The sequence below is a fragment of the Chrysemys picta genome, chromosome 4 (assembly GCF_011386835.1).
Source record: "Chrysemys picta bellii isolate R12L10 chromosome 4, ASM1138683v2, whole genome shotgun sequence".
Taxonomy (NCBI): domain Eukaryota; kingdom Metazoa; phylum Chordata; order Testudines; family Emydidae; genus Chrysemys; species Chrysemys picta.
Window position 1 is genome coordinate 87718277 of NC_088794.1, and position 27879 is coordinate 87746155.

A 27879-nucleotide genomic window follows, 5' to 3' on the forward strand; every position below is an offset into this window, starting at 1 on the left:
GTTTTCAGATTGCTTAAGGAATAGAGAGTATGTGACATATGAACAGTTATATAGAACTCATATGATAGAGCTCAGAGCAGACAGCTAATTAGAAATGGAGGAGAGCCAGCTCTGATCTACTAGAGACCATGGTGATTCTCAAACAAATTCATTCAGATCTCTGTATAAAGGCCAAGTGTAAAATGGGTGATAATAATACTCACCTATTTTTGTAAAGTGCTTTGAAATCTAAAATGAAAAAGCACTAGGTAATTGTAAAGTATGTTATGAGCCATATTTTTCAAACGAGATCAGTATGGCACAGGGTATTGAAATTATCTGCCAGATATGAGGTGTTGCCATTTCTGGATGGAACGCAGCAATTCTTTAAAAGCAACATTATAACTCCACTTAGGAAAGGGAGTGAAAATGAATATTATATCTAACAGAAGCTGCAGGCAGAATTTTTAGGGAGACAGAATGTGATTACCTAAATTGGAATCTGTCCAGGATTCTGGCACTAACACTGCTACTCATGAATTAAAAACACTGTGGGATCTTTAGTGCCTACAAGCGGGCAGGACATCAATGTGACATCTCTTCTGAAGTGATCTGGATCACTGTTTCAGTACTGACTCAGAGAGAAGAGTGCCACCTATTGAATCACCAGCACTGCTAAAGCAGAGGAAGCAGGGTCTAATGCTCAGAGCATATGGTCATGTATACACTATGGGGACTCCAGAAACAGCTGTGGCCCTGTAGCTACGATGGCATAATCCCACAGTGTAGATGCAGTTTACAGTGACAAAAGGGGTTGTTTCTGTTGCTGTAGGAACACCACCTCCTGAGCAATGGTATCTAGGTCAATGGACGCGTTCTTCCATTAACTACACTGGGGATTAAGTCAGAATAGCCACAGCACACAGTGGTGTGGATTTTTCACACCCCATAACGCTATATCTGCCAACCTTAATTTTAAGTGTAGACCAGGCCTATGACTAGGGGTTTGGGATTTTTTTCCCCTGGCCCAACCACTGACTCAGTGTGTGATTGTGGGTGAGTCGCTTAACCTCTCCATGCTTTTTGTTTTCTCCACTGTCAAATGAGGATAATACTTCTTATTGGTCTCCCACAGATACTGTGAGGCTTGACTTATTGTTTGTCAAACAATTTGAGATCCTCAACAATGAAAAGTTACTACGGAAGTGCAAAGTATTATCCTTAAGTCTTATTATTAAAAATACTTTACATTTGTTCAAGAGTAGTCCGGCTGGTCAGCTGGCATGATGCATGCACTACATGCAATGCTATGGGAGCTTTGAGGTGTAGAAGAGAGTAAGATGGCTTGGGGTTTGCACAGCCACTTGGTGGTGGGCTTAAATTGGAAGCTGTTGAATAAAGAAAGCTAATTAACCACACACTTGTGTCCACATACCAAATTTTGGGTTTTCAATTTTAAGCTGCAAGTGATAAATATTGATTCAAGTCAACTGACATATTGAAGTCAATGGTACTACTCACTGCCTTAAAGTTAGCCACATACTTAAGAGTTTTGCTGTATTGGAGCCAGAGTGCTCAGAATCTTGCAGGATTGAACCCTTAATCCCACGGTCATGATCATCTTCCAAATTAGGTAATGACTCCTTGCCTTTTTAAAATTCTCTCTGAAGTTTGAAATGGCTATAGTCTTCTTCACCGCTTGTCTTAAACTGCTGTGCAGGGTATATTAGATATAAGGTCTTTGGGCCTTGTCTTTTTATCAGCACTTCAAGGCACCTTGCACACTTTTGGACATTATAAACCCATAAATAATAATTATAGAGTTGTTCTGTACTATTTAACAGTTGTCATGTTCCACCCCCAGAATCAGCTGCATTTCAGTGGAGGATAAAATCACCTTTGTATTTGTGGTGCATAAAATCCAAGATTTTCAGACGTGCCTCGGTTTTTGGGTGCCCAACTAGAGGCACATTAAAGGGGCCTGATGTTTACAGGCTGCGTACTTAGCACTTTCCAAATCAGGCCCCCCTCAAGGTGCCTCAAGCTGGACAACCCAGAACCAAGGCACCCAAAATTATTAGGCATTTTTAAAAATCTTGACCAAAGTGCTTCAGAAATGAAAGGTGTTATAAAGTGTCAGGTGATATTGTTGAGCGACTGATGAACTCAGTAGGAAGGAAGATGATGGTGATGACTGTTCTTTGAGGCTCTACAGTGCAAAATGGGGGGTTAAATTGGGAAAAATGGGGGAATCATAAGAACTTCAACAGAGAAGGCCCCAAAAATAAATTCAATTTATAAATAGATTTACATTTATTTTCCATAAACATTTGATGAACGTTTGGTAACATACTGTTCTGCTCTCTCAGCTGCAGGTCATTTTGGATCACTTATCTTTGAGACTCTGTATGTCTTTGGGATATCACAGGATGGATTAAAGACAATAAAAATGCCATGCAATATTCACCTTTTAATTGTTCCTCTCATCAGTTTAGGATTTCCAACCTTAGGATGTTTGACTCACCGAGACCTGGGGAAACAAAAAAACAGGTTCTAAAAAATTCCTTGAGACGAGATGAATACAGTGTTTTCAGACAAACAGCCTTGCTTTGAATTTGAATATCCTCTTTTTATTTCCTTCCCACATTTAATGGCCCAGTACCTCCCAGATGGTATAGTTGTACCACATACCTCCCAGATGTTGCCGAGAGCCTTCATCTCCTGCTGAAATTAATGAGTTGAGAGCACTCCACATCTTCCAAGAGGTGCTCACCACCTCGTAGGTTTGATCCCCAAAACTTGCAGTTAATATCCCAGACATTTAATCTTCTGGATGCTGTCTGCTTTCTGTGAACACAGAGTTAGTTGCTGCAGAGGGTCACAGAGTATATGTTCCCCATTCTCATTATGTTGCTTGGTTCTTTTTAACTGGTGCACAATGTACCTAGATGTCACTGTGATATGTGGTGCCTTACACTGATTTTTATAGTAGTACAAGTATCCGAGGGGTAGCCATGTTAGTCTGGATCTGTAAAAAGCAACAGAGAGTCCTGTGGCACCTTTAAGACTAACAGATGTATTGGAGCATAAGCTTTCATGGGTGAATACCCACTTCGTCAGATGCATGTAATGGAAATTTCCAGAGGCAGGTATAAATATGCAAGCAAGAATCAGTCTGGAGATAACGAGGTTAGTTCAATCAGGGAGGGTGAGGTCCTCTGCTAGCAGCTGAGGTGTGAACACCAAGGGAGGAGAAACTGCTTCTGTAGTTGGCTAGCCATTCACAGTCTTTGTTTAATCCTGATCTGATGGTGTCAAATTTGCAAATGAACTGGAGCTCAGCAGTTTCTCTTTGGAGTCTGGTCCTGAAGTTTTTTTGCTGTAAGATGGCTACCTTTACATCTGCTATTGTGTGGCCAGGAAGGTTGAAGTGTTCTACTACAGGTTTTTGTATATTGCCATTCCTGATATCTGACTTGTGTCCATTTATCCTTTTACGAAGTGACTGTCCAGTTTGTACATGATGGCATATATAACATTGGTGGACGTGCAGGGGAATGAACCGGTGATGTTGTAGCTGATCTGGTCAGGTCCTGTGATGGTGTTGCTGGTGTAGATATGTGGGCAGAGTTGGCATCGAGGTTTGTTGCATGGATTGGTTCCTGAGTTAGAGTTGGTATGGTGCGGTGTGTCGTTGCTGGTGAGAATATGCTTAAGGTTGGCGGGTTGTCTGTGGGCAAGGACTGGCCTGCCTCCCAAGGTCTGTGAAAGCAAGGAATCATTGTCCAGGATGGGTTGTAGATCACTGATGATGCGGTGGAAGTATTACAAGTATTTGTATTATTAATAAAATAATATATCAGAGATCCCCTCCATTTAATCCATTGCTGCAATAGCTGGAGATGGATTACCTGACCTAATATAAGAGTGAATTATGACTAAAGTAGCCCAGATCCAGCAAAATAGTTGAGGCCTAAAATACCAGTATCCTCTCTGCAGATTCTTGCTTTCAGGCCCCCCACCCACAATTCCTTGACATTCATGCCTCAAACAGACTCTCCCCCCCAGAACCCTGATAGACCCCTTGATTTTGTACTCCTAGCCCCTCGGACAGATACTTGATTTCTCAATGACTTAGTGCTGTCATGCTTCCTTAGACTGCCAGGTCCTTATGTGACAAATCCTGTTTGATCTAACCCTGCTCATAGATGACCTCTCCCATCTCTGTTTCTATCTTCTACCTTGGTACAATACTGTAACAGCGGAATCTGCCCTTCTAGTGTCTTGGGACCAGTCAGCTCTGTTTGGAGGTAGAACCTCTTTTAGGACAGGGGTTTGGGCCTGGTAGAGGGGATTATCAGTTTGGGCTAGGAAAGGGTGAGCTGATTCCTATAAAGGGCTGAAAGATCTTAATTGAAGGAGGGCTATGGGAAGTAAGTAGTCATTTGTGGTTGGGTCCTGGAGTTGCAGGAGTGGGGAATGATGCAAGGGGAAAGGCCTGGAGGCCCCTGTAGCCTGCCTTGGTCAGGGGAATAGCTTTGTTTGTATCACTTTGTAACTGTGCACTGAAGGAAGGTCCTGAACAGAGTTGGGGGGTGGTGTTTGATCCTTATTGGCAGAGGCATGGGAACTATGGGTGTGGAGAGTGCTGCAGCACCCCCAAGGTATTGTGTGGGGTCCTGGCCACCGGCCCCGCATGCAGGATCCTGCATGTGTGGTCCCCAGCTGCTGCTGGACCCCCACCTGGGACTCTGCCCCCTGGTCCCACACACAGGATCCTGGCTGCCACAGGACCCACCCCCCGGGGCTCTGCTCCCACCCACAGCTGTGGTTCCAGTCTCAACCCCTCTGTCACATCCTGCCCTCCCACTCCTCAGAGCCATGGCCCAGTCTTGGCCCCAGCTTTGGGGAGAGGGGGTGTGGATGGGGAAAGGGGGGGGTGCCAGGTAAAAAGTTTGGGGACCACTGGCCTTTGGGACCCCCCACTGTAAAAATGGGTTCCAGCAGCCCTACAAACACTTTCAATGAGCATGCAGAGAAGAGGACATGTAGGCTGTGGTTTTTGACTGCAGACATCTTCCTATTGTGGCAGATGATAAATGGCAGATGAGAGCTCAGTCCCAACCACCCCAAGTAGTAATCCAGGGTGATCCAATCAGAGGCTGACATGAGAGAGAGCTTTATTCTGTTTTCATTTGTGCCCCGGGCCCTATTGTCTCAGCACACAAGACACACATAACCGCCATCGACTTCCATGGGAGTTACTCCCATCCTGCACGCTGTGAAAGCTTCTCAGGCCAGTGAAGTGAGTGTTTTTTTTCTTTTTATTTTTTCCGTGCTGTGGGCAGAGCCCTCTCATGAGAAGGACTGGGACACACCCTATTCTTTGGGCTGCAACAGACAAAAGAAGGAAGCTAAGCCAAGGGCATATGGGTATTTTTGGGAATTGCTTGCTGCAAATTCTGCTTGTGCTCAGAATACTAGCAATGAGTAGCTCACTCCCCTGAGGAGCCACCCATAAGGGGCCCGCCCAGGGGCATTCAGATTTTTTTGTAAGGATGCCTGTCTGCTTGGCAGGTGAGCTTTGTTGATCCAGAAGGACATTCAAAGGCCTATTCAAATAGCACTTGCCTTTTGTCCTAAGGCTTTAGAGCAAATCTCACAAGCTTGTATGCCTCAGGGGCATATAGGAAGAAGAGCTCTGTGTAACTTGAAAGGTTGTCTCACCAACAGAAGTTGGTCCAATAAAAGATATTACCTCATCCACCTTGTCTCTCCGGTGCATAAAAGCAGTTTGGGAGATCATACTTTATATTTATTCAGATATATACAATATTGAAAACAACACAGGATCATTCATCTCAAAGGAGCCCAAAGCACTTTACAAAGTAGGTATACACAGCACCACTGACCTACAGCTATTTTCAGGGTAGAGGTAGCAGCACCCTCCATGGGAGTGGAGGGAGGGGGAAATTTTGGCCACAGACACAGGTCAAAAGCCTCTGCTCACAAAAAAAAGTAGTTAATGCCAGCAACCAGATGGAAGTCTAGTTTCTAAGGGCTCATCCAAATACCTTTACTGCAATAAACTGCACTGAGCTCCCTGTTGGAAGAATAAAGGGTATAACTGACCCTCCCTAGATTTACTGGGTATTTAAGGGTCCATTGTTCTGTCCACAGTAAATTAGGAACAGGGCCTTGTCTGCACAGGGAATTTCAGCCACTGGTGTAACTGCAACAGTGAAGACCCTATTGTAGGCAGGCAGCTGCTATAGGCATGATTTACACCTGTAAAAATGTACCTCTACTTGAACCTGGCAAGCTGCACTAGTGATGCAGTCATTCACCCTGTCTACACTAGGAGTTTCTACTGGTGCAGCTACAACGGTGACTGGTCACTGAAATCCCCAATGTAGACAAGGCCTAAGACAAGTGAAATCAGTGAAGTCACAGTGGTGTAAAACTAGTTTAAGTTAGCACTGGACCGGGCCCTGAAGGCCAGACTGATCATTGCCCTGCACTGTACGTAGGCATTTACGCCACTGCCAAGTGGATGTAAACATAGGACTCACTTGGCATTGCTGTAAATGACTCCATAAAGGGCAGGGCAACAGTAAATCACCTCTAAGGCCGTGACTACACTAGAAACTCCAAAGCGCTGCCGCGGGAGCGGTCCCACAGCAGCGCTTTGAAGTGCGAGTGTGGTCGTGCGTACTCCACCTCCACGAGGAGATTAGTTTATGTGCTCCCAGCGCTGGGGCACTGTTTACACTGGCATTTACAGCGCTGTAACTTGCTGCGCTCAGAGGTGTGTTTTTTCACACCCCTGAGCGAGAAAGTTGCAGCGCTGTAAAGCGCCGGTGTAGCCATAGCCTAAGGGTATAAAAACCAGAGGGCTAGACCTCTAAGCCATCGCCTGCAGCTTGTACATTTATAAACCCTTGACCCATTGCTGATAGACTCCCATGGGAATATTCCTTGTCAGCGGAAGACTGCTTTTGGGGGCAGAGGTAGCTCAAGGATGAGGGCAGGAGGGAATGTGAAGTGGGAGGAGAAATGGAGAGAGCTGCAGGAGGCCACCCAGTAAGTCCCAGGGGAAATAAAAATGAAGAAAATAATCACTCAAGTCAAAACGATTTACAATTATCTTTACTAAATATAGTTGAAACATCTGATAACAATGTTTTACTTGTGTTACCGAATGAACAATTCTGGGAGCAGGAATATTCTGATCCTCCTGTAAATACAGCACTGCTGTTTATTTTCCGAGTAGAATTTATCACAGATAGCTCCTTTTGCCTTTAGAGTATTGTTTGTTTGTTAATACTGAATTTATAATTAACTGTTACAATTAGTAATTATCCATTCTGTTTCTATAATTACTTCAATCTGGAATGATCACAGAGCACTTTACAAACGTTGTTTACAAAATTCACTTTACCTTCCCACTGAAATGCAGTCACCTTTCAGGTGGAAGGTGGCAGCTGTTTAACTATGCACAGGAACACCATACAGCAGTGCAAGACAGGAAGTGCAGAACACTGTATCCAACTGAAACTACAGGGTTAAAGTTAGAGAGAGAGGCAGAATGTAATTATCCACATAGGAATTTGACCAGATTACTGGGGCCAGCACCCCACTGAAAAATAAGAGATCTTTAATGACTAGTGATCAGGACCTTGTTTTTATGTCTGACCTGACAGATATTGCCTCCAATAGTTCAGCCTCCTATAACAGCACTCTGGGACAGGTTTGTTTCCCAGTTTCTCTCTGAACCAGCAGAGGTTACCAAGACTGACTCTGCCCCTTAGATGGGTGAGGGACTCTGCTGCCTCACTCAGCAGCAACCCTCCTAGCTGCTTATGGAGCAATTATGGCAGACTTAAGAGGCAAGTTTTGCCAAGTCTATTTGGAAGGATGGCAATGGCAACATGGTGTGGGGAAGGCAAAGTAGGGGGGTTATTCAGTCTTTAACAGAGATGTTCTTCCCAAAGACACCCCCCCTCCACACTCTCACACTGCCGATCTTCGCTTGTGAAAGAAATATCAAACTTTCAGATCTGACACTGCTCATCCCTTCTTAAAAATCCTTCCCTTGTCTCTGATGTTCTCTCTAATTTACAGGCATTATGTTTCTCAGCATGACGCTTGCAAAACTAGCCCTCTCCCATCACCTCCCGCACAACACTATCCTCTACTCTTTGCAATTGGGGTTTCACCCTGGCCATAGCATGGGAGTAGGTCTTTCCATGCATGTAGTTAAACTCTTTATTTCCACTGAGGAAGTCTCCTTCTTCATCGTACTCCTAGACCTCAGTGGACCACTGCTTCAGATGCCAGTGTCCTGTCAGTTCCTCCTCCTCTTTATGAAACTCACGTTGGTTGGTCCCATCTACACTACAGACATAACCATGCTGACGTGCTCATCTGTTATGATTACAGCTTTAGTTCATCCACAAAGTTACAATTTCCCCTGCACAACAGTGTGTTAACATCACTTGATTGTCCAAACTTAGCAGGCTGTACAATTGTGTTTGCATTAGGGCACTCTGGAAAATCTGGGCAGCTGTCCCATACTGCCTCAATTGTTGGTACCAGTGGCAGAGGATTATGGGTGTTTTTCACACACTGCAATGGATTTCAGCATGTTCTCCTTCACAGCAAGTTAGGCCCTGTCCATCTACACAGCAGAATCATGCTAGAACCTACATCCAGCCTGACTGTTTGCTTATGAACAGAGTCTAAACGCAACACAAGCAAGTTATTAGAATCTCTCACTTCAACTCTCTGTCCCTTTTCAACTCTCATATGAAATACAATCTTATACTATAAACCTTGTGGATTCCGCCCCCTCTATGTATTATTAAATTCTGTAAAGTGGTTGGGGACATAGGGCCAGATTCTGTCCTGTGCCAAGATCTGTTTTTGCACAAGGGTGATGTCAGGGAGCCAGTTAAAGATCCCTGATTATCTGGACTGATCTGCATCAACCTCAACCTCAGCACATGGGGCTGCACCAACATACCCCAGATGGTTATGTTCTCCAAGGGACTTTACTCTGGTCAATGATTGCCAGAATTCGCCCGCGCTGGCCATATCCCCATGAGAATTGCAAGGAGCTGATTTTGCTGGCACTACAGCACTGAAATACAGGCAGCTCTGGGATGGAAGGCAGCAGCTGGTTAACAACATGCAGAAACGCTACATAACAGGTTAGTGACAGCGACAGGGTCAGAAAAGCATATGCAGCGACAAGGGGAATTTAGGGAGGGAATGTGGCCAGGGCAATGAGGTTGGCAATGTGAAAAGGGTCATGACTTTGTCATGTCACAATAAGCATAATAGCTCAGGGCCCTGATTTTATGCATCAGAAGTTAGACATAATTCAGGGTACATCCACACACCAGCTGGGAGCATGCATCCCAGTGCAGGGCAACAGATATGCTATGCTAAAAATAGCAGTATGGCCACAGCAGTACAGGGTCTCGGGCTAGTCACCTGACTCAGGGGGTCAGGTAAGATTGTACTCTGGGGCTAGCCCAAGTCATCACCTGTGTTGCCTCAGCCACACTGCTATTTTTAGTTCGCTAGCTCGAGCAGAGTTAGTGTGTCTGTCTATCTATGCCGGGAAGCGCGCTCCTAGATGCTGTCTAGACATAAAGTAATAGCGGCGATGGAGGAATTACAGAACTCACAGCCATATTTCTGCAGTATGTTTATCTGGACATAAGTTGCATAAAATCCTTTTGCTAATGTAAAGGAGGATGCTATTTTCTGTTGCTATGCAGCCAATGTGAGAATAGGGGTCAATATTCAAAATGCCGTGAAATACTTTCCTCCTAGTTCTGACTATCAGATGTGCCTCACAGTCACCCCCATCTCCACACTTCCTTAGCATAAACTGTTTATTTCAGTGGTGACATTTGTGTCAGTGACATCTGACCAGCAGCTGTGAGATGTACAGACAATCAGTGAAGGCCAGGCCAGCAGACAGACAGTCACAGAAAGCTGAGAACAAACAGACCCACCTGATTCAAACTAAACCCCAGCAGCCCACCACCAAACTCATTGGACAAACAGGACATTATCTCCCTTGAAAATATTTGATTTTTACCTGTTACCCACAACCTTCAGGGGATTAATCATGTTTCTGCCCCTTGTGATGTCAGGCCATCCTACCCAGCAATAGATCAGCTGTGAGGGCACATAGAACAGGTGAGCATGGGCTAGCTTTTGAATTTTGGCTCTCTCCCCCCATGAGGTTGGTCTTGCACACCCTACAGCCTGACCCACCTCTGTCTCCACATACTGAAGCTGCGTTGCTGTGCAGGAGGGGGTGGTGTCATCAGCTCACAATACAATGGGGATTGGTCCTGCTTTGAGCAGGGGGTTGGACTAGATGACCTCCTGAGGTTCCTTCCAACCCTGATAGTCTATGAAAAGGGGGGAGGGATAGCTCAGTGGTTTGCGCATTGGCCTGCTAAACCCAGGGTTCTGAGTTCAATCCTTGAGGGGGCCACTTAGTGATCTAGGGCAAAATCAGTACTTGGTCCTGCTAATGAAGGCAGGGGGCTGGACTTGATGACCTTTCAAGGTTCCTTCCAGCTCTATGAGATAGGTATCTCTCTCTCTCTCTCTCTCTCTCTCTCTCTCTATATATATATATATATAATGTTTTAATGTAGGGACACAACTGCAATGGAGGGTGCCAAGTTACATAAATCGGGTCTGTCTCCAAACTCAGACTCACCCACTGAAGCAGAACGAAACCCATGGGGCAGCTTCAGATCATCCATGCTCCATTAAGTCTGCCTCATTGATGTAGAGCAGTGGTTCCCAAACTTTAACAACCTGTGAACCCCTTTCACTAAAATGTCAAGTCTCACGAACCCCTTCCTAAAAATGAATATATCCAGGGATTTTCTCCTTTACCTGAGTATAAATTATAAAAGTAGTGATCTTGGAAATATAAAATTTGTTTTTATGACATGCTTATTACACACTATTTATTATTATTATTCATCATTACAGTATTTTATTACATTATGAAAACGGCAACACTCTTCCAAGATCTCACTTTCCTTTCGTAGCTTGTATCATTTTGAATAAGCCTGTTATAAGACAAGGCTCCTATGTTTCATCAAGGAGTATCAGATGTGAAACAGCATGAAGGTATTTAAGAAGACAACTTGAAGAGTTCCTCCTACACAAGCATTCAGGTCTTGAGCAGTCCAGGCAAACAACGCATGTTACAACAAAGCTTAAACTTATTGTTTTTAAAATTATTATGAAGAACACTAGCTGCCTATTTAATTTTAAAAACAGCAAAAAATATCCACTTCCCTTTCCATTTCTTATAAGGAGTCTTGAAGTTTAAATCTCAGTGTGATAGATATGCTTGCTTTGATCTGCTTAGCTCTTGGAAGTCCAGGGGCTCTGGGCTCCTGGCCCTATGGGGTCCCCAGGGACAGCTCTGTCCGCCATTAGGGAATTTTTTCCCCCGAGAACCCCCTGTAACATTTCGTGAACCCCCAGGGGCTCACGAACCCCAGTTTGGGAACCACTGATGTAGAGTTAACGGAGCCCAGGCCCATCAATCCTTCTCAGGGCTTGTCTATACTCCACCTCCACCATGCCATAGTGCTGTCTACACCGGGAGTTCAACTGGCGGAACTGCCTCACTCAGGGGTGTGGATTTTGTACTGAGGACCAGGGCTCAATCTATTAGAACTGGTGGTTTTGGGGCTGTGCAATCTGCCACTCAATCACCCTCAGTTCTCACACTAATTCATGGGAGGGGATCAAATGTCACTTGGCAGCTGCTCACTGCCTAGGCCACACACACAGTCCCAACTCCTTCACATACACCTGGCCCAGGGAAAGGTATTCTCCCTCCCTCTCTCTCTCCTCCCCGGAGGCAGGGAGCTGTCTCCGAGCTCTCTCTTTTGGCTCCTGTATTGGGAGTTCACCTTTGGTAGGGATCTCTCTCTTTATCTGGGTGGCAGATAACTTGACTGCACAGAGGGGGTCAACTCTGGATTCCCTGTGCAAACAATACTGTATTAAAAAAGCCATTGGCTGGTAATTTTGTGTGTGTTCCCCTGCTATTATTTTGTGTTCAGATACACATTCCCTGCCCAGCTCATTCTTCTTCTTGTTTGTCCTGTGGTAATGCTTAGGAGTTCAGTTATGGAGCAGTGACTGTGCTAGGTGCTGTACATTCACAGAACAAAGCGTCTCTGCCTCAACAACCTTACAGCCCACTCTTCTGTCCGAGCCTGCAGTGGGCAATCAGAATGCTGTGCCTGTGGCAGCACCATCCGCAGCCAAACAATGTTTGTGGTGTGACACATGCAGCATGGTGACATCATTTACATCAGAAGATGAGCTACAAGTGAATAAACCCTGGCTGAAAACACAAATAGCTTCTAGTGTCAGAGGGGTAGCCGTGTTAGTCTGAATCTGTAAAAAGCAACAGAGGGTCCTGTGGCACCTTTGAGACTAACAGAAGTACTGGGAGCATAAGCTTTCGTGGGTAAGAACCTCACTTCTTCAGATGCAAGTCAGCAAATAGCTTCTGTAAGCAGAGGGGGAAATGTGGCAAAAAACCCAACAAAAACACCCCAGAGTCAGATTTATCACTAGAACTGTGGGAGGGTTTTTCCTTGCCCTGGTCATGTGCTATGTACCTGCAGTTTTGCAGGCAATGTGGGAGGTTGGCAGGTTTCAAACCACGAGCGTCATCTCTTTGCTCCATTGTGTGCCTTACCTCTGTCAAGTTTTCTGAACCATGTTTAGCCACTTTTCTGTGCTTCCTCTGATGCTACAATAAAAGCTGCTTTGAAAGTACTAAAGTAGAGGGGTATGTGTAAGGAAACACAGACTATGGTCTGTGCAAGTTGGAGAGGTGATGCAACAGGAAAGATGAGCGCTCACTACCTCATAGTCATGAAATCTCTGGAATAGTCAAAGCTGAAGCAGTGACAGAATTTTGAAGATTTTTGTTGCCTCTCTGAGCACTCCGGCTGCCTTGGCTCAATCGCTGCAGCTGCATGTGCCGCCTTCAGGATTTACAGCAAGCACCTGTCAGCAGAAGCAGTGGTACCCAGCCATTGCTATGCCTGCTTGTTGCCTAAGGGCAGAGTTCCCTACATTACTCTGGGCCCCAGCAGAAAGCCATGCTGGACATTTGCAGTGAAACTGGCTTAAGTTAAAGAGAGAAAGGGGGAACTGAAGACCATCCAGAAACCACGCCACACATGAAATAAACTTGTAATAGTTTGCCTCTTTGGTGGCTGTTGGGAGTTTGTTGCTCTCAGAGTCCTGCCACACATGAAGAAAACAACGTAGGGGAAAGCCCTGAGTGTTCTGCAATTCTGCAGCTGTGGCATTTGCTGAGGCTTCAGGCCTTGCTTCAGAACTGTGATCCTGAGTCAATGACCACATACATGGGCTGTTAGCTAAGGCTGTAGAGCAGACTCATTAATCTCTCTCTCTCTAAGTGGTCTCGGTGCCACTACCCGGGACAGAACACCCCACCACGAAGGTGTGTGGGTTACATAAAATAAGGGTTGTGAAGCCTTACAAACAAGAACCAAGCATAACTGACGCACACCATCTTCCAGGCTCTGCAGAGAGCCTGACACATTGGCTCTTAGTGGTGCTACCTGCCTCGTTCATCTCGCTGAAAACTGTTACCTTTTCAATATAGTGCTAATGATGGCAGTTCAATTATTAACAATTGTTTTAGCAGTAACATCGAGCTGATGAGACCAATTTGCAGTTCCACCAAGGAGCAGCATAAAGGGGCTTTAAAAGGTCTGGAAATGGGCCCCAGGAAATTCTTAAGGGGGCTTCCCTGCTGTGGTACAGCTGCTGGAGCTCTCCCAGCCGCCTGGACCAGGGGGGCTTGGCAGGGGAAGAGGAGTATGGCCAGAGTCCTTAATTCAGAGCTGCCCCCTACCCAGCTGTTAAAACCTTTCGTTTCCCCGACGCCATCTATGACTCACTTATGTGTTGCTGATACAGGAATCTGACATATACTGGAAAATGTGGGAGCAGCATAAAATAAATTGAATTGAATATAAAAAGTAACATGGAGCTACTGCACTGACTATTTTTTACATTGAATTCCACGGCACATCCATTGTAAATCTAAATGGAATCGCCACAGAGTCCTCAGCCTGCCGAGCAAGAGTGTGGGAGAAGTTAGGTCCAGTTTGCCATGGAGTACATGGGCCTGGCCTGTAGGAATGGATAAAATGACAGATGGTCCAGAGAGGTTAAAAAGTGTGGCCCCCCCAAAGCAAGGTTTGAGAAAGTCCGTGAGCGGAGGAAGGAAGCGTGCTAACTTGCAGCCCACTGTACTGTTTCTTGCGGATCTTTGCAGGGATGCAGAATAGCAGGGCACAGATCTCCAATCACTCCCTGCCCCTGCCTTATCTAGTCTGCCCACACCACACCTCTGCCTGGCCCAGCCTGCTCTGGGGCTCCTGCTGGCAGAGCTAGCTCAGCACCTGCACATAGGAGTTTCCTGTGGTGGGAACACTGCCTGTGGGGAGGCCTACCTGCTCTGTACCCTCTCACAGCTGCCTAGCTGAGGTAAAAGGGCCACAGTAAAATGATTAACTGGGCCATTGGGGTCAAATTCAGAGCTGATGTAAGCTGGGTACTACTGCAAATCCTCCAGTGGTATCACAGTCACTGACTCCAGGTTTGGATTTGATCCTCCAGGTCTCACTTTACCCTATCTATAAAAATGGGCATTATTATTTATTATCTGTATTACTGGACCAGAACCCCTTTGTGCTAGGTGCTGTACAAACACAGAGATGGGAGGACAGTTCCCACACTACCTAAGGCTATCATTGCCGACAGATGGGATTTGAAAAGCCAAAGCAAAGAAAGGGTGTCTGTTCTCCTTTAAGCCAAAGCAGGCAGGGCTGCAAGGAGATGCATTCCAGGAACGGCTGCTCCCTGCCAGGCTCTGGGTTTTCCTTCCCGTTACACACTAAGGAGGAATGTGCAGAGCTGCTTGCCGGCCCACCGCTGCCTGGGGGGCTGCAGCTAACTTCGAAATGCCGTGCAAAGAGGCCAGAGGTTTTCATAGCCATCTAAGGTAAGGCTGGCTCCCGCTAGGCCGGCCCACCCCCCTGCAGTACCAAGATGGGACAGGGAAAGGTGAAAGCCTGACTGCCTTATATGGAGAAACTTGCATACTTGAGGCGATGTGGGAAAGTGACATCATGCAGCTAGATGAGGAGGGAAAAGGGGGTCCCGCTGGAGTCCCCTTAAAGAGGCATCAGCCTATTGGTACAAGTTTCACAAGGCTCCTTCTCTCTCCCTCGGAACTGTAATTGTTGGCACAGTGCCAGTCAGTCACACACATTCAGGGACTCAACTCTCTCCTAATTTACATGGGTGCAGCTCCTGTTGACTGCAATCACAGTGGCACCTGAGTAACTGAGGGCAGAACTGGGCCCCGGCTTGTACCTTTGGTTTTTCTCCCCCCCTCACTCTTCCCCAGCCAGCTTCTAACTTTAGAGTGGGTTTGTGCTTGCTGTTCTAGACAATGAGTTGAATGCATGGTGAAAGGTATCAGGGGAAAGGTATGAATGGTATTGAAAGATGTAGGGCCAATTCAACTGGCTGCTCCAGGCACCTGTGCTATTTAAACAGATAAGAGATACTTACTCCCCAGGAACTATGCAAGCAGAACCCACACAACCCTGCCCCACCCACACCCACCCCTCCTTTTCCCCTTCTGGAAAATGAAACCAATCCTTCAATCACCCCTGCACCCTCCTCTCCTGAAAAATGTGATTCATCTTTCCAACAGTCCCTGGAATAATGAACCTCCCATCCCCTTTATAGAACACAAGTAGTTTGGGGTTAAGGGCTCACACTTTTAGTTGATCAAAACCCTATTCATAGATTCCAAGGCCAGAAAGGACAATTGTGATCATCTAGTCTGACCTCCTGTATAACACAGGCCACAGAACTTCCCCACAATAATGCCCAGAGCAGAGCTTTTTTAGAAAAATGTCCAATCTTGATTAAAAATGGCCAGTGATGGAGAATTCCCAGGACCCAAGGGAAATTGTTCCAGTGGTTAATTACTTTCACTGTTAACAAAATTTACACCTTATTTCCAGTCTGAATTTGCCTAGTTTCAACTTCCAGCTGTTGGCTTATGTTAGACCTTTCTCTGCCTGATTGAAGAGCTCATTATTAAAAAATTGGTTCCTCATGTAGACACTTCCAGACTGTAATCAAGTCACCCGTTAATCTTTTCTTTGTTAAGCTAAATAGATGGAGCTCTTTGAGCCTTTCAGTATAAGGAGTATTTTCTAATACTTTAGTCATTCTCATGGCTCTTCTCTGAACCCTCTCCAGTTAATCAACACCCTTCTTGAATTGTGGCATCAGAACTAGACACAGTATGTCAGTCGCAGTCATACCAGTGCCAAATATAGCGATAAAATAACCTCTCTGCTCCTACTCAAGATCCTCCTGTTTATGCATCCCAGGATTACGAGTTCATTAGCCTCAGCATCACATTGGGAGCTCATGTTCAGCTGATTATCCACCACGACTCCCGCATCTCATTCAGAGTCCCTGCTTCCCAAGATAGAGTCCCCCATCATGTAAGTATGGCCTATGTTCTTTGTTCCTAGATGTACACATTTACGTTCAGCCATATTAAAACACATATTGTTTGCTTGCACCCAGTTTACCGAGTGGTTGAGATCACTCTGGATCAATGACTTCTTCTCTTGGATATTTGCCACTCCCCCAATTTTTGTGTCATCTACAAACTTGATCAGTGATGACTTTACGTTTTCTTCCAGATCACTGATTAAAATGCTAAATAGTGTAGGGCCAAGAACTGATCACTGTGGGTACGTCTACACAGGGATAAAAGACCCACAGCCTGGCCGTGGCTGGCCCAGGTCAGCTGACTCGGGCTCACAGGGCTATAAATTCCTGTGTAGACAGTCAGTCTCAGGCTGGAGCCAGAGCCCTGGGACCTCCACCCTCTCAGGGTCCCTCCCAGAGTTCAGGCTGTAGCCTGAGCCCAAACAGCAAGACAGCGATTTTTCAGCCCTGTAGCCAGAGCCCTGCAAGTCCAAGTCGGCTGACCCGGGCCAGCCGTGGGTTTTTTATTCCTGTGTAGACATAGCCTGAGGGACCTCACTGGAAACACACCTGCTTGATGATGATTACCCAATTACATTTGCATATTGAGATCTATCCGTTAACCAGTTTTTAATCTATTTAATGTGTGCCATGTTAATTTTATGTTCTATTTTTTTTTTAGCTAAAGTATTGTGTAGTAAGTACATTACTGTGAGAGGGAGCTGCCCAGCAGGAGACTTGAAGCTTGGCGCAGGCTTGCTATATGGGCCAACCAGAATTACCTAGCGCAGCAAAAAAACCTTAAGCAGCTGATTCCTTATAAGAGAACTGAAGCCGTTCCGGGGAGCAGGGAAAGGGGGCGGATTCTGAGAAGCCGCAAGAGAGTCAACTTGGGCAGGGCAGCAGCAAGCAGATAAGAGAGACTCTGTGAAGGAACCTTTTTCACTTGCCCAGGCTCTGAGGTAAGAGCCATGCCCTGGGACAGATTTCTGGGACTCCGTGAGTGATTGGGGCAATTCTTTTTTTTAAAGTGTGTTTTGGGAGCCACCCCAGAAAGAAGCCCAAATAGGCTGTTTCTTGGTGAGACAAGCTTTCATTAAAGTTTCTTGGACTCTTATTAAAGAAAACCGCCTCCCCAGATCCTTCCAGCAGGGGAGGTAGGGAGGTCAGGTGGGGGAAGAGACAGGTCACCCTTCCCTGACCCTCCTCCAGTTATGTCAACTCTATTACCTTCTGCAACCAAACTTGTGATCTCACCCAAAAAAGTTATCAAGTTACTTTGACAGGATGTTTGATGTTTAACCATAGTACATCCCTGATGACTTCCCAGTGCTGCTGCCCAGACAGTGGAGTGATATTGATAAGTAGTTCAATTACTTTCAGAAGTTGATTTAGAAAAGTTTGCATCTGGGTTTAGCTGGTTCTATTTCTTCTCTGTCCTTCAGGCCTCACTTCAATCCTGTTACAGAGAAGACTGGGCCTTATGACCAAGGCAGAAATGTTCTATACTGAGGTGAAGGTGGAGGGGAGGTGAAGCAAGGCAAGGCAAGGTTTGCTTCTCAAACCTGGCCTCTCATTCATGGGCTGGCAGAGGCTGGGAAAGTGGTGCATTCCAATTTGGGGAATGAGAGTCTTGCACCCCTCAGTGGCTCCTACTCCTGCAGCTGATTAAAGAGATTGAGGTCTCAGGGTTGTTAATGGATATAGAAAGGCATTACCTCCCAATGGGTCTTTGAGGGTCTATGGGAAGTGAATTGGAGGTCTCGGTCCAGTGCCCAGAGAACAACAGGTCCACATGAGAAAAAAAACATCATTACATTTGGCAGTATTTGGTATAGGAGCCACAGGCTAGAACTGACTGCCAATTGAGAGTGAGCTTCCTTATCCTCCATAGAGGTGGTCCTTCCAGGCCAAGGTTGGGGCACGTTTGCAGGGCTGCATAAGGAAGCTTGGGTGGCTGCTGCCCACATTGTATAATGGGGTCTTTGTGCATGTTCATGAATATGGATACGTTGAATGCACTGTTAGAGCTGGGGGGAGGTGCAGGCCTGGAATAGGTACCAAACAGCTCTCGAACGGCAACAATGTTCAGTTGCTACAAACCTCACCTGCATGTGAGCTAGTGCTCGAGAGGAAAAGGCTCTGCATCTTGTTACCAATCACTGAAACCACCCAATCCCTCTTCTGGGGATTTCATTTCTTTCCCCCAAGCATCCTTCCAGAACTCACCACAGGTGCACGGATCTCTCCTTCCACTTCACCTGTAATATGTCCTCAGCGAATAGGTACCAACCAGCTTCCTCGCCATCTTCTTCCAATTGAGGTTTAGGTGGAGTCCTACTGTGAGCCGTGTCTCTGAGTTCTTCTAATAAAACACAAAGATTTACCACCTTGATGGCTGTAAAAGGCTCTGTTGCATCATCCAATCACAGTCCATTTGCCATCTCCCATTTCCTAAAGAAAGCTCTGCTGCATTCTATGCTTTGTAATCTAGGGCTAGCAGGTGGCAGATCTATAACCTGCCCCTCCCTCTTTTTACAGATAATGAAATCTCCTCCCCCTCCCAGAGCATGTCTTGTAGGCTTCTGCCCTCCACTTGCTCTGCTGTCTCTGTGTTCATACTACAGCAGCAAGCAAGAGAAGGGGGAAGAGATCTATTCATGAGCAAGTATACCTGCTCCTGTGGATGGGGTAGCTTTAAGTGATCCACACACCCAAACCCAGAGCAAGGAGAGCTCCGTAGGCACCAGGGGGCTGTTATACACACAGGGGCAGAGTAAGGAGCCTGGCTCGGGGCGGGGGGCTTAGGAAAGCACAGATCACCTGGCCACTAGAAAGAGAAAATAACCTTGCATGGTCCATGCATGAACAAACTTGCTTTATTGGCATTAACACACTAAAACTACTAAAGTGCGCTGAGATTTATGAACATAGGAACTGCCATATCACATCAGACTATTGCTCCATGTAAGCCATTATCCTGCTCCTGACTTGTGAGAACAGCTAATGCTGGCTGCTTCTGAGAAAGACAGAGCAGCCCCCCTCCATTGTGCTGTGCCAGATGTCAGGTTCTTCTGACCCCTGGCTTCCTTCCTGATTACCACGGCGATCATCTTATCCCTTGAAGTGTGAGCTTTGATTACCGTCATCACATCAGAGCTGGCTCTAAATCTGGTGAAATTCACAGATAGTATCCCAGGTAGATTTTCATCACCTGCATATCTGAGGTGGGGAAAGGAAGGGTATCCAGTCCAGGGTGACCAGATAGCAAGGGTGAAAAATCAGGACGGGGGTGGGGAGTAATTGGCACCTGTATAATCCAATCTGACCCATACATGTTATGGGGTTGATGGTATGAGAAGTTTTAGCAGCTGTGATGGGGGTGGCTGGGGTCCTTGTCCCAGGCAGGGAGGTTTTGGGTACTGAGTTTGTGCACTGGGACCCTCTTTTCTGCCCAAACTGCAGAGAGAGTCCTGGAAAGGGAGAGCTGTGTGTGAAAGTGGCAAGGTTTTTGATCCTTGTTTTTCCTCACTCTTGCAATTGTTACTCCCTATGCATTGGGGGAATGAGAGAATGGTGGCATGTCCAGTGCAACGCCACTATTTCTTCCAGGGATGGGTTAAGGAGGTACTCTTACCATCTGCATCTACATATGTCCACACTCAGCTGAGGTAATTTCTGAAGCCAGGGAGCTGGGGGTCCTCTCTCTCTCCTTCCAGTTCAGCCATTTGGTGATGTGGAATTCCAGTGCCTCTTGTGATCAGCTCATCCTCCGTGGTTCTGAGCATGCACCCACATTCTAGAATCATTCTACAAGTCAGTACAATGTATCTTTCCAAAGAAAACAGAGAGAGGATGGAGAGGGGCTGCCACAAGGATGATGAACTTCCCACTAGGATGTGCCATTGGGTCCGTGCACTGTCCTTTTTTCTTATCATTTGTTTCTGCCTTTAACATCTAATCTCTCTAGGCATTTTTACTGCACTTGTTCCTGTGGTATCTGAGCTCCCTGGTTGGGAATTTTTCACTTAAACTTTTTTCCAGCAGAAAATGCTGATCTGTCAAAAACAAAACTTAAAAAAAAAAATGCTAATCTGAATACTGTCAAATACCTGCTATGTGATCACATTGTTATGACATCACTACTTGCAAGTCTGCAATCTGGTACAGAAGAAAGAGAAATGAGAGGGTTTGGATCTTTTTTTTTTTTTTAAAGTCTCCTATGAGATGGTGTCTCAGGAGGCTCAGCCAACACAGGAACTCAGCTGATTCTCAGGCTTTTCAATGGGTGCAGGGCCGGCTCCAGGGTTTTTGCCACCCCAAGCGGCGCAAAAAAAAAAAAAAAAAAAAAAAAAAAAAGCCGCGATCGTGATCTGCGGCGGCAATTCGGCGGGAGGTCCTTCGCTCCGAGCGGGAGTGAGGGACCGTCCGCCGAATTGCCGCCGAATAACTGGACGTGCCGCCCCTCTCCGGAGTGGCTGCCCTAAGCACCTGCTTGGCAAGCTGGTGCCTGGAGCCAGCCCTGGAGGTGTGACAACATTATTTCATAGTAACTTCTCTTTTCCCAGGGCAGCTCCCATATAGAAGAGGAAACCTTGTGGTGTGGGGTTTTTTTTTTCTTTATCTTAAATTGACCATCTCATCTGTAAGTTAAGTAACTTCTAGAGGGAGAAAATGTAAGAGTGCTGCTGTTTGTGAAAGCCTAAGTGGAAGTATTTTTTATTTGTGAAGTCCTTTTCTATCTTGAATCGAAACAAATGAAAACATTGCAATTGCCTAACACACTCTCACCTGCATTCTAGAATGTGTGTGACCAACTCAGGGATGGAGCCAGAAATCATAGAATCATAGAATATCAGGGTCGGAAGAGACCTCAGGAGGTCATCTAGTCCAACCCCCTGCTCAAAGCTCAAATCAACAACTAGCTTTCAGGGAAGCAGTGCTAGTCTTCTAATTGATACACTTCCATCTACAGCCCACAAAGCATATTTTAATCTTCCCATATGTTTCCTGAAGTTCTGCGTATACTTAGTGCTCTATATTAAAAAAACAATAACGGTGAGCATTTATTGCTGATTAAAACCCTAGGTGAATTTATATGCTAATTGCCAGTGCATAAGTTGCCTCCTAGCGAGATTCTAATTCAGCCCTCTTAACTACAGAGATTGTGCACTGCTGGCTAAGGGCTCTAGTTGGGAATGGTTAAATCATGATCTTATGACACCCTTCTAAGACTGCTTTTTATTCTTTCACTCTCAGCAGATGTTATAGTTAAAGTTGTGAAACATTTTCCATTATTATCCCCCATTTTCAAATGCTCATAACTGTTTGAAACATTCATCAGTGGGACTAAAATTTTCTATCCTTGGGGTACGTCCAGACTACCCGCCGTATTGGCGGGTAGGGATCGATTTATCGGGGATCTGAACGCGCTCCCCGTCGACTCCGGAACTCCACCGGAGCGAGTGGCGGTAGCGGAGTCGACTGGGGAGCCACGGCCATCAATCTCGCGCCGTGAGGACCCAAGGTAAATCGATCTAAGATACTTCGACTGAAGTTGTGTATCTTAGATCGATTTCCTCCCCCCCCCCCCAGTGTAGATCAGCCCTTGCTCTCTATTCCAAGTTGTTTGTTTGTTTTTAAAGCTTGAGCTAAATTCCCATTGTCTCAATTCTTGAGTTATGGGGTAGTATGAAAAAATACACAGTTCATACTATAGAAGATCATGCATTTTTGCTGTTGTTGCTTTAAACAAGATTCCTGTTTGAACTGTGAAACTTGCACAGGCATACTGCTTACTGAGGACTAGCGCCTTGCTTAGTTCAATGTGGAAAATTTAAATTAAAAATAAAAAAGGTCTAGGCAATTGACATATTTGATAGCATGCTCAGAAGGCATCTGCTAATAAATGTGGATAACCTAGTGAATACCCCCCTTTGTTACACCATAATGCACACGCTCTCTGAGCAGGGGCTTGGTCAGGGATCCAAGAAGCCCCTGGGATACTGTGTGTGGGTCTCATGGAACTACACAGACAAACCCCCTAACATTTTTTTTTAAAAGAGCAACAAAAGCAGCCTTAAAGGGACACCATTAACTCAAAGAAATCACACTGGACTGGGACACAAATTGTATGTCTGTCCATACATCTTGTACCTGCTGTTGTTACTTGTCATACCTGAGATCACTATAGCTGAAGATTACAGAACAAGTCCCCTCCACACAAACACATTTCCTCCATTTGTTTACCTTGTACATAAGGCAGCACTGTGTGTCTGGTCAGTTTTACAGTTTTCCCATTGTTTGTGTCGGTCTTTCAAACAGCACCTGGGAAGCAAAAAAGGCAAATTCATCTCTACACCAGAAAAAGGAAGGTAAAATTACATCTCACATAGGCAAGGGCTTCTGAGGGCTAATTTGGACCCCAGTGCAGGCTTGACCAGCTCCGAGGGCTGCCATAATCTACAGACCTGTTCCAGTAGCCTCTATGGGCCACTGTGAGGGAGCAGGTCTACCCTAGTCATGCCCCTGCTTGCCTTTCATCACCCCCTGCAGAGGTGCTGCAGAGCCAGCTCTGTGCCTGCTGAGGGTCTCTGTTTCCCCAAGGGGAATTCACCAGGATGACCACACAGCTCTTTGGCTTAGCTGGTGCAAAGTGGCTGCAGTGGAGGGGTGAATTCTTCCTTCAGTGTTTTGCTGCGAGATCTGCTTTTGCAGCGCAGTCACATCCTATCCCTCGGGCACTGCATGGGAGTGACATCTATGTGCATCACAGCCTTTGCGTTCAAATTAATTAAAAAAGAGCAATTAAAAGAAGAGTCTGGGCCCAATCCAATGCCTGCTGAAGTTAATGGCAAAACTACCACAGACTTTAATAGGAACAAGAGCTGGCCTGCCTTTTATTTGTCCCCATAATAAAGGAACAGCACAGGCACCTTCAACTCCCACTGGAATTATACCAGCACCCTCTCTCACTGCCTGAGTATCTGAACAGTTCACTTACCTTTTTCATACCTTAGCATTTATATTTATAAAATGAACCCTATTCAACATGTTTCAGGGAGTGCATTCAGAATCTATTGCACACTACGTAGATCTAGTCTAGAAATCAGCCCTACTTCCCAAATCTTCCTCCCCAGTCCCAGGTAAAAGAGATGAGCTTTCCGGAGCTGTACAAGGCCTAACAGACTCTGGTTCTGCCAGATCAATGATGGGAGTGAATTAGAGACAAGAGACCTCTGCTGAGAGAGCCCTGCCTCCATCCTTTTAAACCAAGGGAGTGTTAGCTGGCCTCAGTTCTGCCATTGCTGTGCTTCCAAGTGGTCTTTGAGAACAGCCCCTAGCAGAGCCTGTAAATAATACTCTGATAGTTATACAGGATCCTTCCAAAGGATCCTGCGGGGGAGGGAAGGGGGTGTTGGAATTCAAGTTTGTTCTGGGGAGCTGGCCTCCCAGGGGGCATTTTTAGCTTCAGATAAGCCTTTGATGGAATCCCTGATTTAAGGGGAAGCCCGCCCATCCATCAGGTGGGTGGGTGTTTGTTCCTTCCATTTCTCCCTCAGTGGGTAAGGTAAATGTTTGCCCTACACTTTCCACACACATGAATGAGGCTTACCATATAGCACCACTCACTCTCTTCCTCTCTGAGGAGCAAGGGCAGGAAAGGCTTGACAAACGGTATTAGCCCCCACGGGCGAGTGCTGGAGACAAAGAGGAGGTATTACTGCATGGGCTGGTGGGAGGCAGGACCCAGTTGATTAGCACACATGGGGTGATCTGCTAGTTAAGAGCTCTGAAGGTAAAACCTTGATTCTTTTATTAACTTTGCTTTGGTTTTCTTGAAAAGCTCAAATCCTGGATTTAAAAAGGACTTTGAATATGTCCCTAGTTTTGTTTATGTTTAGTATCCATTACGTATCGTGGCATATTTTTTCTGCAAGCAAAGAGGAAAGCTTGTTAGCCCTTTAAAGTGCATTTAAAGTGCCTGTGTTCAAATGGCACCTTTGCTCCCTGTGTGAATATGACTGCCATCTGCTGACTGTAATGGCTGGGGTAAGTTTTAACTATATTTTAATCACACTAGTGCTGCCAAGCCACTCCAGCTGGGTTCTGTTTTGTTTCCTGCATCAACAACATAATTGCTAAATAAATTCCAGTTACAGGCCTAAATTCTGCCCTCAGTTCAGTTAACTCAGACTTGGTCAGTATTTGCTCTAGAGCACTTCTGGAAATGTTGTTAGTGGTATAGTTCAGTAGTGGGGAGCTCTTCCCTCTATGTAGGGTTGCCAGGTGTCCGGTTTTTGACCGGAACACCCCGGGCCATTAAAAGTCTGGTTGGTGCAGGGCTGGCAGGCTCCCTGCAGCTCCCTGGAAGTGGGTGGCATGTCCCGTGACCCCTAAGCGGAGGGATGGCCAGGGGGGCTCCGCACATTGGCCCGGGGCCCTGAGTGCTGGCTCCACAACTCCAGGAGCTCCCCTCCCGCACTCCAAACTCCTCATCCCTGGCCCTACCCCAGAGCCTGTACCCCCCAGCCAGAGCCCTCATGCCCCTGCACCCCAATCCCCAGCCCGGAGCCCCCTCCTGCACTGTGAACCCCTCGGCCCTATCCCCCAGCCCCCTCCTGCATCCCAAATCCCTCAACCCTGGCCCCACCCCAGAGCCCTCACCCCTTCCTGCACTCCAACCCCCTGCCCCAGCCTGGTGAAAATGAGCAAGTGAGGGTGGAGGAGAGCGAGTGACAGAGGGAAGGGGGATGGAGTGGGTGGGGTGGGGTGTGGCCTCGGGAAAGGGGCAGGAGAAGGGTATTTGATTTTGTGCGATTAGAAAGTTGACGACCCTACCTCTAGGTCAGTACTGAATCATATCACAGCCTGGTGTTCAGGGACTCTTTGCCATCTTGTAGGTGAAATGTGTACAACAAAAGTCCTGGCCCCTTGTCGCCATTGAGGATCCCATGAAAATTTTTAACAGTGTAGGGAGCTTAGCCTTAGTGCCATAGTCTAATTCAAACTTGCAGATTTGTCTTTCTAACTTCCCTCTGTAGTGTCTATTGGAAGCTGAATGCTTCTCTTGCTTCCCCAAACATATGCAGTGTTGTTCTGCACAGAGCTACTTGAGGTGGCTGAACTTCACTGATAACAGAAGTAATTGCTGCACATACGGTTAGTACAGGACTTTGGCCTTTGGAGTTTGTTGTGGGTCACCCACCTGGGAGATATGCATGGGAAAGATTCTTTCAGATTTCTTGCTTCCTTTAAGCAGGGGAAGGGAGGAGGTTGTAATCCTGCAGCAATGTTCCTCATCATATTTATTCTTTCCTCCAAAAATTTCATCCCCAGCTGTCACTGAAACAAGCTGAAAATCAAATCAAAACAAAACAGTGAACGGCCTTGGGGTCAAAGTAATTTGCAAACAGTCATCAGGTTTTGTTCTCAGAGGGCCTGATCTTTAGAAAGAATGACTGGTGCTATGGTTAAAAGTATTAGACTAGGAGTCAGGAGACCCAGGTTCAGTTCCTAACTCTGCCACAGACTCCTTGTGCAAATCACTTAACGCTCTTTGCTGCAGTTCTTAGGGTTGCTACCTTAGAGGTACAAAAAAAATCAAGATCTCCACAATGATCCTGAGCCCATAAAACTGGACAGCTGGTAGCATGTACTGAACGCCCAGAATAGCTACCAAAAAAAAAAAAGATGATCCTGGGAAAACCTGGACAAATGGCAACCCTAAGTTGTACCATTGCTCTGGAATTCACTAAAAGAACAGGAGTACTTGTGGCACCTTAGAGACTAACAAATTTATTAGAGCATAAGCTTTCGTGGACTACAGCCCACTTCTTCGGATGCATACAGAGTGGAATAAATATTGAGGAGATATATATACGCACATACAGAGAGCATAAACAGGTGGGAGTTGTCTTACCAACTCTGAGAGGCCAATTAAGTAAGAGGAAAAAAAACTTTTGAAGTGATAATCAAGGTAGCTCAGTACAGACAGTTTGATAAGAAGTGTGAGAATACTTACAAGGGGAGATAGATTCAATGTTTGTAATGGCTCAGCCATTTCCAGTCCTTATTCAATCCTGAGTTGATTGTATCTAGTTTGCATATCAATTCCAGCTCAGCAGTCTCTCGTTGGAGTCTGTTTTTGAAGTTTTTCTGTTGTAATATAGCCACCCGCAGGTCTGTCATTGAATGACCGGACAGGTTAAAGTGTTCTCCCACTGGTTTTTGAGTATTATGATTCCTGATGTCAGAGTTGTGTCCATTAATTCTTTTGCGTAGAGACTGTCCGGTTTGGCCAATGTACATGGCAGAGGAACATTGCTGGCACATGATGGCATATATCACATTGGTAGATGTGCAGGTGAACGAGCCCCTGATGGTATGGCTGATGTGATTAGGTCCTATGATGATGTCACTTGAATAGATATGTGGACAGAGTTGGCATCGGGCTTTGTTACAAGGATAGGTTCCTGGGTCAGTGTTTTTGTTCAATGATGTGTGGTTGCTGGTGAGTATTTACAGCACTGCTGACCAGGCCATTAAAAGTTTGGTTGGCCTCCCCCAGTGGGGCAGGCAGGGTGCCTGCATGGCTCCTAGGAAGCTGCGAGCATCTTCCTCTGGCTTCTAGGTGCATGGGTGGCCACGAGGGCTCCACGCACTGCCCCTGCCCTGAGTGCCAGCTCCACAGCTCCCATTGGCTGGGAACTGCGGCCAATGGGAGCTGCGGGGGCAATGCCTGCAGGCAGGGGCAGCGCACGGAGGTGCCTGGTTGCCCCTCCATCTAGGAGCCAGAGGAACATGTTGCTGCTTCCCAGGAGCCGCCTGAGGTGAGCGCCGCCTGGAGCCCACACCCTAAACTCCCTCCTGCGCCCCAGCCCTCTGCCCCAGCCCTAAGTTCTCTCCTGCACTCTAAACCTCTTGGCCCCAGCCCGGAGCCCCCTTCTGCATCCCAAATCCCTCATCCCTGGCCCCACCCCAGAACCGCACCCCAAGCCAGAGCCCTCATCCCCTCTTGCACATCAAACCCCTGCCCCAACCCAGTGAAAATGAGCGAGTGAGTGGGGGGTGAGGGGAGAGCGAGTGACGGAGGGAGGAGGGATGGAGTGAGTGGGGGTGGCGCCTCAGAAAAAGGGCAGGGCATGGGTGTTAGGTTTTCTGCGAATAGAAAGTTGGCAACCACAGGTCTGACCCTGCTTTGCTTAAGAGAGCTGTCACGATTACAGTCCCTACCTGCCAACTGCCTTGTTTTGGTCAAAG

General features: G+C 46.4%; 2 long non-coding RNA genes across 3 annotated transcripts in view; one reads left to right on the forward strand and one right to left on the reverse strand.

Annotated features, from left to right (window-relative positions):
- Positions 1 to 14867: 14867 nt before the first annotated feature.
- LOC101946434 (uncharacterized) overlaps positions 14868 to 27879 on the forward strand; it is a 64357-nt gene continuing 51345 nt past the window's right edge. The window contains exons 1-2 of one of the 2 annotated variants that reach the window (XR_010600623.1): positions 14868 to 15097; positions 16509 to 16625. This is a non-coding gene — a long non-coding RNA (uncharacterized LOC101946434). The remainder of the gene's footprint in view (positions 15098 to 16508; positions 16626 to 27879) is intronic. The other variant, XR_010600622.1, reaches the window with a different exon arrangement.
- On the reverse strand, positions 15088 to 26258 carry LOC101946251 (uncharacterized). The gene is made up of 4 exons (XR_256684.4): positions 25826 to 26258; positions 22867 to 22944; positions 20255 to 20416; positions 15088 to 18982 (listed from the first exon to the last, which is right to left on the reverse strand). It is a non-coding gene; the product is annotated as an uncharacterized LOC101946251 (long non-coding RNA).